At 45.4% G+C, this 17,932-nt stretch overlaps 1 protein-coding gene across 5 annotated transcripts in view; it reads left to right on the top strand.

Annotated features, from left to right (window-relative positions):
* The window catches only part of PCGF5 (polycomb group ring finger 5), a 147,844-nt gene that overhangs the window by 106,824 nt on the left and 23,088 nt on the right, over positions 1-17,932 (top strand). The gene's annotated exons all lie outside the window — the stretch shown is intronic.

The raw sequence follows: 17,932 nt of genomic DNA, 5'->3' as shown, positions 1-17,932 counted from the left end.
TTATACGCCGGGTGTCAGGTGCGGGTGTCAGTATTTGTGCCAGGCAGAGCTTACCGGGTGCAGCAGCCTTGGCGGAAAGGTCCGCTCGTGTCCTGGGTCCTTCTATGTCCTCCACTGTCCCCCTGCATCATTCCTGTCCGTGTCCGTGTCCCGTGTTTGAAGATTCAACGCTGCAATACAGTAACTAGCATCTTGCGAGCAGCCGCTCGCGTGGGTAACGGCAGCTTCCTGGTTCCGGGTCACCTGACTGGTGACATGTGCGTACGAAGACACTGAACTGTGGAGCGCACGTCACCAGTCAGGTGACCCGGAACCAGGAAGCTGCCGTTACCCACGCGAGCGGCTGCTCGCAAGATGCTAGTTACTGTATTGCAGCGTTGAATCTTCAAACACGGGACACTGACAGGAATGATGCAGGGGGACAGTGTAGGACATAGAAGGACCCAGGACACGAGTGGACCTTTCCGCTAAGGCTGCTGCACACGGTAAGCTCTGCCTGGCACAAATACTGACACCTCACACCTGACACCCAGTTCTAAAATAACACAGCCTGAACTTTTTTTCCCTCCCCTGGATGACTGCAGCACCCAGGAATATACAAAGGGTGTATACAGGGTTAGGCCAGGAGGACAGAGGAGGCAGGTTGTGAAGAGGGGTAGTCTTATACGGCGAGTATATGGCAAACTCTTTATTTTAACTGGAAAAGTTGGGGGGTCGTCTTATACGCCGGAATATACGGTAGCTTCAATATACCCGGTAATAATGTTTTAGTTTCACAAATTACCAAGGTGTAAGCACTGTTATATAACCGCACAGGGACAGTGACAGAATCAGCAGAGCATCGGCATAGACATCAGGCAGGTGGCATTGTTTGTTAGAGAATGAAGATAACAGCCTCCATATTCCTCTCACTTCAGGTTCCCTTTAAAAGGTAAAGAAAGCTCCCATCAACCACTCCCTGTCACTATCTGTCAACGCTATTTTTTTTTTATTCCCTAAACTGCCCCGTGGGGACTCCTGATCACCCCCCCACCCCTCAGATTCTCCCCAGACCCCCCCCCCCCTGTGTACTGTATGCATCTATCCCCCCTGATCACCTGTCAATCACCCATCAATCAGCCCCTAACCTGCCCCTTGCGGGCAATCTGATCACCCACCCACACTATCAGATCGCCTGCAGACCCACCATCAGATCACCTCCCAAGTGCATTGTTTACATCTGTTCTCTCCTCTAAACACCCACTAATTACCCATCAATCACCCCCTGTCACCACCTGTCACTGCTACCCATCAGATTAGACCCCTATCTGCCCCTAGGGCACCCAATCACACTCCCACACCCTCAGAACGCCCTCAGACCCCAGCCCTGATCACCTCGCCAGTGCATTGCTTGCATCTATTCCCCCCACTAATCACACCTTGAGACACCCATCAATCACCTCCTGTCACCACCTATCACCCCCTAGCACACCTACCCATCAGATCAGGCCCTAATTTGCCCCATGTGGGCTCGGCCAAACCCTCAGACCCCCTTCCGATCACCTCCCCAGTGCATTGATTGCATCTATTTTCCCCTCTAACCACCCCCTGAGACAACCATCAATCACCTCCTGTCACCCCCCTAGCACTCCTATCCATCAGATCAGGCCCAATACAACCGGTCATCTAAAAGGCCACCCTGCTTATGACCGGTTCCACAAAATTTGCCCCCTCATAGACCACCTGTCATCAAAATTTGCAGATGTTTATACCCCTGAACAGTCATTTTTAGATGTTTGGTTTCCAGACTACTCATGGTTTTGGGCCCGTAAAATGCCAGGGCAGTATAAAAACCCCACAAGTGACCCCCATTTTAGAAAAAAGACACCCCAAGGTATTGTTAGGTGTATGACAAGTTCATAGAAGATTTTATTTTTGTCAAAAGTTAGCGGAAATTGGCTTTTATTGTTTTTTCACAAAGTGTCATTTTTCACTAACTTGTGACAAAAAATAAAATCTTCTATGAACTCACCATACCCCTAACGGAATACCTTGGTGTGTCTTCTTTCTAAAATGGGGTCACTTGTGGGGTTCCTATACTGCTCTGGTATTTTAGGAGCCCTAAACCGTGAGGAGTAGTCTAGAAAACAAATGCCTCAAAATGACCTGTGAATAGGACGTTGGGCCCCTTAGCGCACCTAGGCTGCAAAAAAGTGTCACACGTGGTATCGCCGTACTCAGGAGAAGTAGTATAATGTGTTTTGGGGTGTATTTTTACACATACCCATGCTGGGTGGGAGAAATCTCTCTGTAAATGGACAATTGTGTGTAAAAAGACAAACTGGCCCATATGCAACTCTCTCCCAGGTGATATTTTCAAAACTTGTGAATAAAATGCCCACCAGCAAGTAATGGGGGCATGGTTGGTGCGCTGGAGAGATGGCTGCTCTCTAGTTATGCTCAGCGTGGCTGACTGCTGTAGCTCATTACGCCAGCTTATCCAGCGAGCTCCTTAGCTCCTTTTACCCCTCCACAGCATCTTGAAGTACCAGTGCCCTGATGGTCCGGAGTTCAAAAGGATCCAGATTGGCTTCGCCTCATTCTCCTGCTTCTTCTTCCTGGCACCGCCAAGGCCTGCCAAGTATGGCATCCTCTACCCGCTCCTCACTCAGATGTGACCGTGGCATTCCACCCTCACGCTTGAGCCATAAGATCGGAGCCTGCACTGGACTGGATCCCAAAAGACTCTCTTGCTAGATAAATTCAAAGCCCTTGTTCATAAAGAACTGGATGTTGCAGCTAACAAACTAGCTATCCAGTTGAAGAGGGAAATCTAATCGTATTGGCAAATTAGAAGACAGACGAGACAAGACTTCAACAGTCATTGAAGCTCACGAAAAAGGAACTCTGAAGATATCAAATCTGAGCTGGCCGATGCCAAACTTCGTCTAGAGGACTCTGAGAACCATTCCTGCCGCAGTAACTTAAAGTGAACCTCCGGACTAATCGACTCCGCAGCACTGAAAAGACTGTGTTTCTTTAACAGTTTCGCAGCACCAGAACTTTGTTTCTCTTATACAAGCCTCATTTTTCGCTGCACAGAAGAAAACTGCCTGGGCATTTTTCCCCTGATGCTGTGCAAAGCATGATGGGATTTCTGATTTTGTTGTTCTCGTTCTGCTGTTTTGGAGCAATTTTTTTTTATTTTTTTTACATTTTGAATTTGACATTTGAAGCCTAGCATGTGCAGCTGGGAGGGGTAATCAGGACACAGGATAGTTGATACTGTGTCTCCTGCTCCCTGTCACCTCCTTTCAACCAAAAAGATGGCTGCCCCCATGACAAAGATGGCAGCCCCCATGAATCACAGACATTTGCCTGTTCTTTTAAAACAGGGTGGGTAGATTATATTACCTATCTATTCTAATTAACATAACTAATGTAACTTGATGACAGTATGTTTGTTTAGGCTGAAGTTCCCCTTTAAGATTCCGCAGGCTTCCGGAGTCCATCTTGGACCTGACTTCTACCACAACAGCACTGTTCCAGGAGCTGACCCTAAATATCTCTATTGAACGCCTGGAATTCGATAGAATTCATTGAGCCCTGGGCCCAAGGAGAACTGACGGTCCCTTTTCTGATATTGTAATCAATTTTACTTACTACCGTACCAAAGAAGCCATTTTACAGGCTGCAAGGGAGAAGGAGCCACTAAGCTTCCAGGACCACTCCTACCAAGTTTTTGCAGACCTTGCTCTTGTCACAATTCAGAAGAGGGGAACCATGAAGCCTTAGACCGCAGCACTCCAGGCTAAAAACAGCAAGTACAAGTGGGGATTCCCTTTTAAAATTTTCTCATGTCTGGGAAGACTTATACTACAACTTCCCCTGACGAAGCTCGAGAGCCTGCATCCTCTCCTACCCTCCGATACCAACAAGCCCTCTCCCAGAGCTCCATCGCAGAGATCCCTAACCTTGCAGGACATGTAGCAACAAGTTACATCTGCCAAGAAGTCGGTGCGGTCTGGACCCAGCTCTATTGAGGCATCCCCGCCATGATGGTAGCTACCACCGCTGTTTTCTATTTTCTACCGCAGGTTTATCCTGCCTATGCCTGCTTTTACAACCAACGTGAGCTCTACTATGGGCACTGAGAGAAATTTGCCGCCTTCTCTATTATCCCTACACATGACAGCGAACACTTAATGCTGAGGAGTCTCCTCATTTTCTGCACGATACCTAGAAGAGGATTTCTGATAGTTATAAGTTACTGTTGAGCCCCCTTTTCTTTCAGACTCTATTTCCTTCAGGTTTATTGCACCGTGTTGTAGAACTTCTTTCACTTTCCTCGCCTTATCTGCCTAAACGGTTGGGTAAGACTACATTGCTTCTCTATTACATATTACCAGAAATAACTTTTTTGTTGTACCTTCCTTTTTGGTTCCTCAGCTTGTTCCAGGTTTCCCCCTAAAGCCTATTTCAGGAGGGAGGGACACCGATAACTAGCTTATCTATACTGGGACACCAATAACTGGTGGCTAACCTATACAGGGGCTTATACTCACCTTTGGCTTGCTGATCCCTCATTGTGTACCTCCAATAGCTTTGGTGTATTCTTCCATGTTTCTCGGCGGATTTGCTTCTCCCCCGGCGATGACATGTTCCCTGGTGATCGGTGTTTATGACGCCAGGGTCACGATGATATGAATTCAATATTGATGCATGGATGTGAGTTTTGCGTCCGTAGTTGCTACTGCTCTAGCCGCAGGGCGTGCATTTTCAAGTATCCCCTTAAATGTATTGTGTTGCCATTTATTTTGTAAATGTTTAGTTTCGTTTCTTTTTTTTTTTTTTTTTTTTTGAGAATCCCATCCAAAATGGTGCCAGTTACTGCTACTGCTTCTGGGTCACCGGTCTGGGCATGATGTCAGCTAAAGCTTCTATGCTGATGTTATATGGGAACACGCGTGCGCATGTAGCAAGAGCTAGCTGTGGAGTGTGGCTGGGCACTAGGGTGCGTGAGCTCCTTTCCACTTCCAGGTCAGTCTGTGACTCGCCGCCGTCTTGCAGAACTAACAGGCTGATTAGTCCGGTTCTGGAGGACATTGGAGAGCAGACACTGTGGAAAAGGTTTCCTCTGCTTCCAGTATATATAACAATAATAAAAAAAAAAAATTGTATTCCACTTAAGTAACCCTTTAAAGGGACTCTGAGCAGTGCAGTAACTATGGAAAGATGCATACCATTTTGAAGCTCTCTTTCTCCTCTTTCCAACGATATATAAACCGCTGCCGATTTCGATCGCGAAAATAACGAAAACTAAAAGGCGTAGGGCGGCAGTTTATATATCGTTGGAAGGAGGAGAGGGAGAGCTTCAAAATGGTATGCATCTTTTCATAGTTACTTGTATTACACAGGGCGACTTTTCCCCAGTGTCAGCAGCTCCATTCAGCACAATGCAATGAAATACAAGGAGCCCAGGGGGTTATAATTACAAACATCGTGCTGGTAGGTGTGAGGATATAATTAATTTGTTGTGGGTATGCTTAAGGGCCCATTTCCACTATCGCGAATTCGCATGCAAATTCGCATAGCAATACAAGTGAATGGGACTGTTTCCACTTGTCAGGATTCCTTTGCGTTTTTCTGTGCAGAAAAAAATCGCATGGCAGAGCCATCAGAAATCGCATAGCGCTATGCAAATCGCATACAATGTATTTAATAGGAAATTCGGATGAGGTTTGGGCATGCGAATTTTCATGCGAATTCGCATAGAAACAATGGAAAAGCACACCAGCACTGCCATGGTTAAATTCGCATACATCGTCATCCATGCGAATTCGCATGAAAATTCGCATGTACCCGCAAGCGAAATTCGCATCCGCATGCGAATTTTTACCGCGACGATTCGCACCGCACAAGTGGAAATGCAGCCTCAAGGCATACCCACAGGCACTGCTCGGAGTCCCTTTAACCTCTGGGATGTAAATGCAAATTGCAGCTATTATTACCCGCAACTTTTGAGTTCAGCTACACCGTAGCCAAACTTGTATTGTGGTTAGGGGTGGCTCATGGGAAGGTAAATAGTTTGGTTACTCTGTAGTCAAACCAGTATAGTGGAGAAGGCAGTAAGGTACTGAAAGGAGAGTATAGTGTTCGGCACGGAGAGAGAAGGTTAGTGTGAGTAAGGGAGAAAGTGCAGATGTTACTAATATTGTTAATATCGGTATTATCTTGCACCATATCTATATGTATGCGCATCCCTTATTGTCTTGCAGCCACGTGTAGTAAAAGGTTATCAGTGAGAAAGTCAGTAGGAAACTAAACAGGGCAGTTGGTGTATTTGTGTATACAGTCGGAAATGGGACAGTAGAGTGATTCAAAGATAAATTTATGCACAGTACTTTGGCTTCCATTTCACCTCAATATCAAATTTAAGGTTGAGATTTGCAAACAGTAGCCATAGATTTGGAGTTGTGAGAAGAACAGAGAACTCTTGCCTGTACAGTCCATCATGAATGCTGCAGACAGTCAGGTTAGGAGGATGTAGCAGTAGGCGGAGGCGAGATGTAGCAGCGTGTGCCTGGAGTGTGGTGATCTCAGGGATTGGAAGGCGTGTGGATCCTAGAGATGTTCTACCTATGGGAAGTGATGTACAGCTTCATCTTGCTGGCACACATCAGCCTAGCATCACAGAGGATGTTCTGTCAGGGACAGGAGCTGATGTAACTTTAATTCTTGGAGATTACTGGTACTAGCTACAGTCACAAAGAAGACTGTTCTGCCTGAAAATATAACTTACAAACGGAATACAAGGAACACAATCTCAAAAACTGTAAAATGTAAACACTTACAAATAAGAAGTATGTAAGTAAAATGAGCCTTAAGGCCCATACACACGTCGGATTTCCACGAACGACGGGTCGTTTGAACGTCCCGTCGTTCGCCCACTAAATCGGACGTGTGTACAGACTGTCGTTCGCTTGATAAGAGTGAGTTTGAGCGATCCGCCTGGCGGATCGCTCAAACTCACTCTTGTCAAGCGACCGACAGTCTGTACACACGCTCGATTTAGCGGGGGAACGACGGGACGTTCAAATTACCCATCGTTCTCGGAAATCAGACGTGTGTATGGGCCTATACACTACTTTTCACCTATGTCGCTGTCACTCATAGTAGGTAGTAGAAATCTGACAGAGCCATCAGGGAGATTCTGAGGCAGGGGTCACACTTACCGGCTTTCGTACGCGTTTTCTGCACAGAAAAACTGACTTCAACTGAGAACTCATGTTAATCAATGAGCTAGGTCACACTTTAATGCAGATTTCGCATGCAGAAAAAAAAACTGACATCTTGCGCAATTTGTCAGTTTTCTCTATAAATTACATTAGCTGTTGTACGGTAGAGGTCACATTTGTCTTTCAGTTTTCTGAAAAGTGTAGAAACTGAAAGACAAGTGTGACCCCTGCCTGAGGGTTTTGTTTAGTTTCAAAAGCACTTAGCAAATAGCAGTTGCTCTGTCCAACTGCCAAAAAAAGATTGTTCATTAGGTAGAAATACGTAGGTCCGGCACTGCATCACTGGTGTAAAAAGAGCTTTATTTCTAGTGGCTCTTTCAATGGATAAAAGTACATTTACATTCCATCAGATGTTAAGCACATACCCGTTGTGGTCAGATGAGGTTGTGGGGCATGGTGGTGGTGGTAACGGTGCCGTTACCACCACCACCATGCCCCACAACCTCATCTGACCACAACGGGTATGTGCTTAACATCTGATGGAATGTAAATGTACTTTTATCCATTGAAAGAGCCACTAGAAATAAAGCTCTTTTTACACCAGTGATGCAGTGCCAGACCTACGTATTTCTACCTAATGAATGATCTTGATGCTTGTTTTTCTATCTGGATCCTGAGCACGCTGTGTTGGTACGTGCGACATACCCAGGAATTGCAATATCCACTGATTCATGATAAAATATTGATTGCACGCTGCCGTAGTGCCAGTCCTTGTATGCCTTTTTGCCACACAAAAAAAGATTGTGTAGTTAGCAGGGAGGCTGGCCAGCATCATTGTATAAATCCTTTTCAGGGAATATCTTTATAAATAATAAAAGCCTTACTAAGAACCCCTCCGTGAAGAGTTGGACTTTTTTAAAACCTGTCACTTCTGTCAGATTTCTACTACCTACTGTAAGTGGCAGCAACATAGGAGAAAAGTAATCTATGGCTTATTTTACTCTAGAAGAAACCTACTTCTTATTTGTATGTGTTTACATGTATTTTAATTTTAAGCGATAGTGGTCCTTCAAGGGCAGCAAACCAGTGATGAATTGTTTACATAGTAAGTATTCGCATTTTAGTAGTTTAGTTTAAGCTGTGATAAAGCCAGATTAAATGAATAATCCAGCCACAGGAAATACTGCAAAATGCAACCTTGTCTTTTAGATAAGGTGATCACACGATCACTTCCTGAATTACAGGCAATGACATCACCTAATAACATCAGACAAAAATAGAGCTGCTTCCCTTACCAGCTATTGTCAGTGCAGAGCTGGATGTAACATTAGACCCCACAGCATAGAATTTCCATGTCTCCATCCACAAATCTAGAGATTTGTTTTATTCCCCTAAAAAGGTGATAATATTCAAATTACCCTTGAGTTTTATTTAAGGCTAGTTCGCATGGGCAGTAAAAGGCAGTAAAGGCCAGCCGACCAAAGCATCACTTAGAAGGGAACTACCACCATTCCATTCTAATGTATGTAAGCAGTTTTTCTATGACAGAAGTTGGCGTTCGTGTAAACATTGCTGTACATCCGTCTTCTTGTCTTGGGTGCTATGCGTAGCATTTAGCATAGGCTGCATTGGCGGTTCCGTGATCCTGTAGGGGCTCACCGGAACATCAGGAACTGATGCAAAGCAATGCCAAACGCTTTACTGCAGGTTAGCGGGAAAGCATTTAGCATCCGCTAAACGAGCTGCCACAAGCTTTGTGGGCTGGTTCAGACACCCATCTGATCCAGCCCTTAAAGGACAACTGAAGTGAGAGGGAATATAGAGACTGCCATATTTATTTTCTTTTAAACAATGCAGCTAATCTTGTTCGATCTGACCAGGTCAGAAACACCTGATCTGCTGCATGCTTGTTCAGGGTCTATGGCTTAAAGTATTAGAGGCAGAGGATCAGCAGGACAGCCAGGCAACTGGATTTGCTTAATGCCTTATTTTTTCCACTTGAGTGGTCCTTTAACCACTTTCCGACTGCCTATGGGCGGCAGCAAAGTGGCACCCCCAGGACCGCGTAATGCTGATAGGCGTCAGTACCTGGGGGACTGAATTGCCGGGTATCGTGCACAGTGATGCGCGCGCATCCACCGGCATTAGGCTCCGCGCCACCTGCGGCATCAATGTATACAAAGCGTATTATACAGGCTGCCTCCTGCCCTGGTGGTCCCAGTGATTGAGGGACCACCAGGGCACGAGGCAGCCCCTCTGGTAAGCACACAAACTCTGATCCTGCCCCCCGATTGCCCACAGCACCCCTCAGACCCCCCCTCCCGATCACCCCCTCAGACCCCTGTTTGCACCCAATCACCCCTCTAATCGCCCATCAATCACTCCCTGTCATTCTGTCAATGCTATTTTTTTAGATTAGGTCCTAAACTGCTCCCCTGGGGGCTCCTGATCACCCTCCCACACCCTCAGATCCCCCCCAGACCCTCTCCCTGTGTACTGTATACATCTATCCTCCCCTGTAATCACCCACTGATCACCTGTCAATCACCCATCAATCTCCTCCTGTCACTGCCACCCATCAGATCAGACCCTAACCTGCCCCTTGCGGACACCTGATCACCTGTCCACACACTCAGATTGCCCGCAGACCCGCCCTTGGATCACCTCCCAAGTGCATTGTTTACTTCTGTTCTCCCCTCTAATCACCCACTGATAACCCATCAATCACCCCGTCACTGCTACCCATCAGATCAGACCCTCATCTGCCCCTTGCGGACACCCAATCATCCGCCCACACCCTCAGATCGCTCTCGGACCCCCCCCCCCCCGATCACCTCGCCAGTGCATTGCTTGCATCTATTCTCCCCTCTAATCACACCCTGATCACCTATCCGTCACCCCCTGTCCCTGCTACCCATCACATCAGACCCTAATCTGCCCCTTGTGGGCGCCCAAACACCCGCCCACACCCTCAGATTGCCCTCAGACCCCCCCTCCCTATCACCTCCCCAGTGCATTATTTACATCTGTTCTCCCCTCTAATCACCCATCAATCGCCCCCTGTCACCACCCATCATTGCTGCCCATTATACCCATCAGATCAGACCCTCATCTGCCCCTTGCGGGCACCCAATCACCCGCCCACACCCTCCGATTGCCCTAAGACCCTCCCTGATCACCTCCCCAGTGCATTGCTTGCATCTATTCCCCCTCTAATCACACCCTGAGACACCCGTCAATCACCTCCTGTCACCCCCTAGCACACCTACCCATCAGATCAGTCCCTAATTTACCCCGTGTGGGCTCCTGATCACTCGGCCAAACCCTCAGATCCCTCTCAGACCCCCTTCCGATCACCTCCCCAGTGCATTGATTGCATCTATTCTCCCCTGAGCACTCCTATCCATCAGATCAGGCCCTAATCTACCCCCTGCGGGCTTCTGATCACCCGGCCAAACCCTCACCCGCCCCACCGCAGTGATAGCGTTTACACTTATTGGATTTTTTTTTTTTTATCAAAGACATGTAGCACAATAAATTTGGACAAAAATGCATATAGAAATTTTACTTTATACAAAATTCATGTCTCTTTTGATGAATATAATAAAAACTAAAAATTACAGCAGCAATCAAATGGCACCAAAAGAAAGCTGCATTTGTGAAAAGAAAAGGAGGTAAAATTCGTTTAGGTGGTATGTTGTATGACCGAGCAATAAACAGTTAAAGCTGCAGTGGTCTGAATGGAAAAAAAGTGTCTGGTCCTTAAGGGGTTTTATGACTGCAGTCCTTAAAGTGAACCTCCAGACTAAAAATCTAATCAAAGAAACACCAAGCCTTTTCAGTTCTGCTAACAGTTTCACAGCATCAGAACTTTGTTTTTCTTACCAAAGCATCATTTTTAGCTGCATTTTTAGCTAAGCTCCACCCATCAAAGAAAAAAAGCTGGGGCTTTTTTCCCCTGATGTTGTGCAGAGCATGATGGGAGTTCCTATGTTGTTGTTCATGTTGCCTAGCAACTGGGAGAGGTGCTCAGGACAGTTGGAACTGTGTCTCATGCTCCCTTTCACCTCCTTTCAACCAAAAAGATGGCTGCCATCATAAAATCAAACATTTGCCTGTTCTTTTAAAACAGAGTGTGGGTAAGAGATTATATTACCTATCTATTTTAATTAACATAACTAATGTAACTTAATGACAGTATGTTTGTTTAAGCTGGAGTTCCTCTTTAAGTGGTTAAATGCCAGTTACACAGACTGTCATGCTGATCTTTGATGCAGAAATGGACGTAAAGTAACTGTGGTTGTGGCACACCTTACCCCAAGATGTGCGTGCATAGCCTAGATGGTGCTAAGCCCAAGCACCAAGAAAGTCAATAGTTCAACAAAGTTTAGGCTAGCACACCTGCTTCAAAGTGCAATCGTTCTCCTTTATTGCTCCATCAACACAAGAATGACAATTGTTTCGGAGCCATGGCGGGTCTCCTTCTTCAGGATGTGCAGACAAAAAAAAAAAAAATTGTCTGCACATTCTGAAGAAGGAGACCCGCCGTGGCTCCGAAACAATTATCATTCTTGTGTTGATGGAGCAATAAATAAGAACGATTGCACTTTGAAGCAGGTGTGCTAGCCTAAACTTTTTTGATGCAGAAATGGAGACATGGGATCAGCACTAGGAATGGCCAATGAGCTCAAAATGTAGGCAGGCAAAAGCACATCCTGTTAATGTTGAGTGATCTAGTCAAAAGTTATTCTTTCCATAAATAACCAGTGAACAAGTCTTAAAGGACAACTGTAGCAAGGGGGTGATGGAGGCAGCCATATTTATTTCCTTTTTAAAGCGGTATTGTCACCATAAAAATCAAATTTCAACAGAAACTGGTCTGAGTGTATTAAGTGATAAAGATGCTAATCATGCATTCAAAACTTTCTGCTGTTATGGTTTGTAGTTATCACATACTTTATGAGCACTGGCCCTAGTGCCAAAGAGTTAGGAGTTTTATCTATAATATATTCCTCCTATTCTATTTATTTCCCTATCTAGCTGCTTATCAGAAACACCCTCTGATTACTGGTGTTTATAAGCAAGGCTGAGGTGACTGAGTGATTGGATGTGTAAATAAAAAAATAGACAGTGCAGTTGTTAGTATACACCCCAGTGGGAGTGTCTGAAAACTCTGGGAGGAGGGCAGCTAATGAAAACACAATGAGCAAGAGAAGGGAGGAGGGAAAACAAGAGTCAGGGAGGATATGATGTCATCATTAGCTTGGCAAGATGGCCACTGCCTAGAATAGGATTTTCTGCTTTTCCTTTTAAAAAATTAACAGAAATCATTACATGGATAGCACAATACATCTGTTATGTAAATAGAAGTAGTATTTATCTACTTATATATGTGTTTTTTATTTCTAGGTTAGCATGGGTGTTGCTTGTTCTTTAGAGTCTGAAGCCTTAAAAAAAAAAAAAATCTTTTTACTTGCCAGTCCTCTTGAGCAATAAGATCATAGCTGAAACGCTGCATTCCCGCGGCAGAACAATGTATTTATACCCCCAAATCCCAGGGCAAAATTTGGGGAGTGCTTCCTGGTAGAGGCAGAACTTTGTGCCTTAGCTCTGCTTCTGCTGGAGTCTATCTCCGCCCCTCTGTCTTCTTTCTCTGAGAGGGGTGGGGAGAGGTGGAGATCAGCGGAGATTGACTCCAGCAGAGGCAGAGCTACAGCACAAAGCTCTGCCTCCCCGGGCAGCAAAATTCAAGACCTGGAAAGTCTTGGAATTTTGCCCTGGGATTTGGGGGTATAAATACATTGTTCTGCCATGGGAATGCAGCTTTTCAGCTATGATCTTATTGCTGAAGAGGACTGGCAAGTAAAAAGAGAATTTTTTTTTTTAAGGCTTCAGACTTTCTTTAAACTCTGTCAGAAACTACAGGTTTGGAGCTAGTCCATTCCCCCATGGGGGATTTTCACCTTTTCTTTTTTTGTTTGTTTGCACTTCCTGAATGGAAGTTGCCAAGTCTGTCAAAATAGTGTGCACATGAGTAGGGAGGCTGGCTGGTATCTTACTATTTTGGCAGTTAAGCTGCTGTTCAGAAAATGCTTTTGAAAACAGAATCCCCCATGAGGAGATGGATTAGTCCAGTTAAAATCTGAAAAACATGACAGGTTTTGGACTAGTCCATCTCCTCATAGGGATTCTCGGTTTTCAAAAGCATTTTCTGAACAGCAGCTTAAAGGGAACCTTGCCTGGGGCATCTACCAGCCCCTTGCAGACATCCTGTGCCCTCGCAGTTACTCATGGCTCCTCCGGTCCCCCACCGCCAGCTAGTTTCCTTTTTGCCAACTCTGAGCCGGTAGGCCGCCATGCGTACCTTTGCTCGCATTCCTGCTGGTGCAGGATGCTATGCCCCCCACCAACACTCAGTCTGTTTCCACTGAGTGCCAAATTGCAATGCAAATGCAATTTCAGTGCCAATTGCAATTTTTGCATTATCACTAAACTGGTGCAGTTCAATGGATTTGTCCATTGAATGCGTTTTGTAAAATGCAGTGCGAAGTAGAAAAAATATGGACTGCATGCTGCAGATTTCCATACCACGCCCTGTCCTGCATGTGAATCGCGACTAGTCATTGATCCTGCATGTAATGTAATATTTTATTTTTTTGTTTGTTTGTTTGTTTTGCATCCATTTCCCATCTAACCTGCTTCTTCCTGTTTCCTTTGTGGTCACAGGGATGTTAGGTTGCGAAGGAGATTTAAAATCAAATGCAAACATTTTTCATTAAACCGCACATAAAAATGCATGTGTTTTCCGAATCGGTTTCAATTTACTTATTTGTGTATGTGCGAAATCTGATGCAAAACTCGCAGTATACTAGTGGAAATGGGCCCTTACTGTGATACAGCTACCTAGAAAGATAGTCATTGATAGTGCATTGTACTGTGGGACAAAGTTATAGATGTATGTAAACATGTAGTATGGTAAATGTTAGTTTTTCATCATATTGTACCTTAAGGCTACTTGCACACCAAGACGTTGCGTTAGGTGCCACGTTAACCTTTTCGGGACCGGCCACCTACCCCCCCTTAAGGACCAGGCATTTTGCGCGGGAAGGGGGTGCGCGCGTTTGGGGGGGTCAGGCGGCCGGATCCCGTGTGTGGCTGGCTAGAGTGGTGTCCCCCATGGTGGCCTGTGCCTCCCCCTTCTGCCCGCAGCCTTCACTTACCTTCCAGGCTCCAGCGATGAGCCGCACGGGACCCTCTTCTCCGGCCGGCATCTCCGTTCTGTCTGACGAGCAGTTCCGGGTCGCGGCTTGATGACGTCATCAAGCCGGGACCCGGCGCTGACGTCAGATGAAGCGGAGATGCCGGCCAGAGCGGAGGGGGGCGCCGATCGTCGCTGGAACGGCAGGGAGGTGAGTGGATCCTCTTCTTTCCCCCCCTGCCGCCGCAGCTGTCAAACAGATCACTACGATCCGACGGCGATCGTAGTGATCGTGTGATCAGCAGCCATACGCGATGGCTGCTGATCACTCGGGGGAGATGTCGGCTGTCATATGACAGCTTAATCTCCCCCTCCGGGTGCGCACGATCGCGTCGGGAGCGGAAATTGCGGGCCGGCGTAGATCCTACGCCGCATCAGGCTAGAACAGCCACAAGTGCGGCGTAGGATCTCATTCACATGGTCCCGAAAAGGTTAAGGTCGCATAACGTGCACCTAACACAACGTGTGGTGCTGCAAGATTGGATAGTAGAGTGAGCCGCGTTAGGCGGCTCTATCCCTATAAGGTCTCCTAGAGTGGCGCTGATTGGCCGGCGGGACCACGTGATGCGGAGTGAGACACTCCGCATCACGTGGTCCCGCCGGCCAATCAGCTGCCGCCAGTGCAGTGAATATTAAGTAGCCATGTGCACGGCTACTGTAGCTGGCTCTCCCCGCCTCCTCTCTGCCCCCCACTGAGCATGTGCAAACAGTCTAACACGGCTATAGTCGCTGTAACGCCGTAGCATGCTGCACTTTCCGGATAACGTGCAGCGTTACATGTAATGCAACGTGGGCTGTGTGAACAGCCCACTTGTGTTGCATTGCTGTGCGTTGGGGGAGCGTTACAGGCGCACTAACGTGCGCCTGTAACGTCCCTGTATGTAAGCAGCCTAAAAGGGAACCTGAAGATGCACAAAAAAAAAGTTTCTTACCTGGGGTTTCTGCCAGCCCTGTGTCGGTCCTCAACGATCCTCCGGTCCACTGCTGCGGCTCATTTTCGCTTTGTAGAGTCACAGCCTTGGCCGCACGCATCCTTATTCATAGATAGAGATATCTCTATCTATATATCTTCAGGTTCCCTTTAAATCTTTCTTTACCACCTGCCAGTATGTAGCACAGGATGGATGCCACTTTAAAAAGATTTCCTCATTCCCCAGTGAAAGCTAGAAAATAGGAACACTGAAGGATTTTTCCACTCTCGAGCAAGAACACCAGTTGTTTTGTGGGTGGCTTGAATACTGTGTTTCTATGAAAACAGATAAAAATAAAAACCGCTTTTTGCTTATCGGCAAGGTGCTTTTATTTTTAATGGTAAAATGTTTTTATAACCTCATGCTGCATGTTGTCTCTTAACAAACAATTATTTGGCCTGAATATGGTGGAAGCTTAAGCAGAGTTACTTTAAAGGGAACCTGACATGAGAAGCATATGGAAGCTGCCATATTTATTTCCTTTTCTACGTTGAACGTTGTCTGGCAGACCAGCTGATCTTTGGTTGCAGTAGTGTCTCAGACACTACTGCAACCAGGTTTATGATTTAATCACAAACCTGAAACAAGCATGCAGCTAATCGGGTCAGACTTGAGTCAGAAATATCTGATCTGCATGCTTGGTCAGGGTCTGTGACCTTGTATTAGAGCCAGAGGATCAATAGGACACCGAGGCAATGTGTGTTGTTTAACCACTTCACAACTGAGGGGTTTTACCCCTTCAGCATCCAAGCAATTTTCACCTTTCAGCTCCTTCCATTCATTTGACAATAACTTTATCTCTACTTATCAGAATGAAATGTGTTAAATGTGTTTTTTTTTATCACTAATTAGGCTTACTTTGGGTGGTACATTATGCCAAGAATTTTTTTATTCTAAATGTTTTTTAATGGGAAAATAAGAAAAAAATTGGAAAAAAATCCTTATTTTTCAGTTTTCGGCCATTATAATTTTTAAATAATGCATGCTACCGTAATTAAAATCCACGTAACTAATGTGCCCATTTGTACCGGTTATTACACCATTTAAATGATGTCCCTATCACAATGTCTGGCGCCAATATTTTATTAGGAAATAAAGATGCATTTTTTTCAGTTTTGCATCCATCATTAATAAAAAGCCCATAATTTATAAAGTAACAGTATTATACCGTCTTGACATACATATTAAAAAAGTTCAGTCCCTAAGAAAACTATTAATGCATTTTTTATTATTGTAAATTTATTTCATTGTATTTTCTTACAAAAAAAATAAATGTTGGTAACTATTGGGGAGTGTGGGAGGTAAGGGGTTAATTTAAAATGTAAAAACAGGTCTTTGCATTTAAAAAAAGTACTTTTAGATGTAGTTTTACTATTTGGCCACAAGATGGCCTCAGTCTTTTTTTTTGTTATATGTCCTGTAAGCGAAATATGTATGCTTACAGGAAGTGTACTGAAGATGGGAAACTTTTATTTATTAGAATGATCGTGCAGCTTCTCATAAAAGGCGCCGATAATTGCTACGGGGACTTAGATCAATGATTAGGAATTGCTTTCTCATTCATTGATCTCCTGGCGGGCAGATGGCAACATGAACGAGCGCACAAATAAGCGGGAGCGCTTTCAGCAGTGGTAGCAGCGGGAGTACGTATATTTACTCCCCTGGGCGGTTAGATGAAGTCTGCAGGGGAGTAGATATACTGTACTGGAGCTGTGAAGTGGTTAAAAGAAAATCTGTCAGCTTCCATATTCCTTTCACTCCAGGTGTGCTTAAAAATTCTGAGCTTAGAACTTTTATAATCAAACCTGTACTGAGTGAATATGAAAGCTGCCATTTCTGATTTTCTCTTGGAGTATAAAAAGTCTCCTGGCTGTTTTGCTGAATCTTTTTCTATAGCTGTCTCTGAGTCAAGAGAATTTAAAAGTGGGCCAATACACAATGCAGGGACAGTACGGCAGTATCAAGCAAGCCTAACTGTGTCTAACTAAGAACTAAGAATTTTTTTTAACTTACCCGAGGCTTCCTCCAACCCCATAAGCACGTCTGAGTCCCTTCACCATCCTTCATTTAGCGGCAATCAGGCGGGGTAACTGGCTCAGTCGCATCAGTCCGGGTCTTCTGCGCATGCTAAGGAGGTCCGAGTATGCGCAGAAGACCAGGACTGATGCGACTGAGCTGAGAATTGTCTAAGGCAGCTTTCCCTCCTCCTGGATCTCTCTTCTGTTTTTGATACAGCTGGTTACCTTTTCGCTATCACACTCATAGCTCCTTTAACCTATAATACCATCCTCATGGGGACAACACACAAATTAAACTGTCTACCTCTATCCTGGGTGACTCTGCATTCCTAACCAGCTAAAAGAGAGACACTGCGCACATGGTATTCACTTTGCAGAGATTGCATAAAGTAGAATGGATCAACAGGGCTACGTGATGGAGCAGCCTGGTGTTGTACTTTGTTTTCTGGTTGAACTAGATAAGGCATG

Source organism: Hyperolius riggenbachi, chromosome 10 (genome assembly GCF_040937935.1).
Source record: "Hyperolius riggenbachi isolate aHypRig1 chromosome 10, aHypRig1.pri, whole genome shotgun sequence".
Classification (NCBI taxonomy): domain Eukaryota; kingdom Metazoa; phylum Chordata; class Amphibia; order Anura; family Hyperoliidae; genus Hyperolius; species Hyperolius riggenbachi.
Note: the sequence above shows the minus strand (reverse complement) of the source record. Positions and strands in the feature narration are given on the sequence as shown.